The following is a 1,059-nucleotide window of genomic DNA, read 5'->3' as shown; positions in this document are numbered from 1 at the left end:
TGTAAGGAGAAGGATTTTAAATTCTATTCTAGATTCAACAGGCAGCCAATGAAGAGAGGCTAAAACTGGAGAAATATGATCTCTCCTGCTGGTTCTGGTCAGGACTCTGGCTGCAGAATTCTGGATCAGCTGAAGGCTTTTCAGGGCATATTGAGGACAGCCCAGTAATAGAGAGTTACAGTAATCTAGTCTCGAAGTAACAAAAGCGTGAACCAGTTTTTCTGCATCACTCCGAGACAGAATGTCCCTAATTTTGGCTATATTACATAAATGAAAGAAGGCTGTTTTAGTAACCTGCTTAATATGTGGGCCAAAGGACAGGTCAGGGTCAAATATTACTCCAAGGTTTCTCACTGTAGCACTGGAAGCTAAAGTAATGCCATCCAGGTTCATTACAAAACCGGAAAATTTAGCTCTGAGTTTTTCAGATCCAACGAGAATTACTTCAGTCTTATCTGAGTTTAAGAGGAGAAAATTTCTAGACATCCAAGTCTTTATGTCTATGAGACAATTTTGTAGCCTATTGGGCTGATTTGTTTCATCTGGTTTAAAGGATAAGTATAGTTGAGTATCATCTGCATAACAATGAAAGTTTATTCCATGCTGTCTAATAATTTTGCCTAAAGGGTGCATATATAGCGTGAAGAGTATTGGTCCAAGTACAGAACCTTGAGGAACTCCATGACTTACTGTAGTTTGGGAGGAGGACTTGTCATTTACATGAACAAACTGAAGTCTATCAGATAAATATGATTTAAACCAGCTTAACGCTGTACCTGTAATTCCAATCACCTGTTCTAGTCTTTGTAACAGAATGTTATGATCGACTGTATCAAATGCAGCACTAAGATCAAGCAAGATAAGTACGGACACAAGTCCTTTGTCTGAGGCCATAAGAAGGTCATTAGTAACTTTCACCAATGCTGTCTCAGTGCTATGATGAGCTCTAAATCCTGACTGAAACTCCTCGCATAAATTATTTCTGCTCAGGTGGGCATGTAGCTGAGCGGAAACTATTTTCTCCAGAATTTTGGACATAAACGGGAGGTTAGATATAGG

This window comes from Telmatherina bonti (assembly GCF_933228915.1).
Source record: "Telmatherina bonti genome assembly, chromosome: 13".
NCBI classification, from domain to species: Eukaryota; Metazoa; Chordata; class Actinopteri; order Atheriniformes; family Telmatherinidae; genus Telmatherina; species Telmatherina bonti.
The sequence above is the reverse complement of the archived record's forward strand: the minus strand, read 5'-3'. Positions refer to the sequence as shown.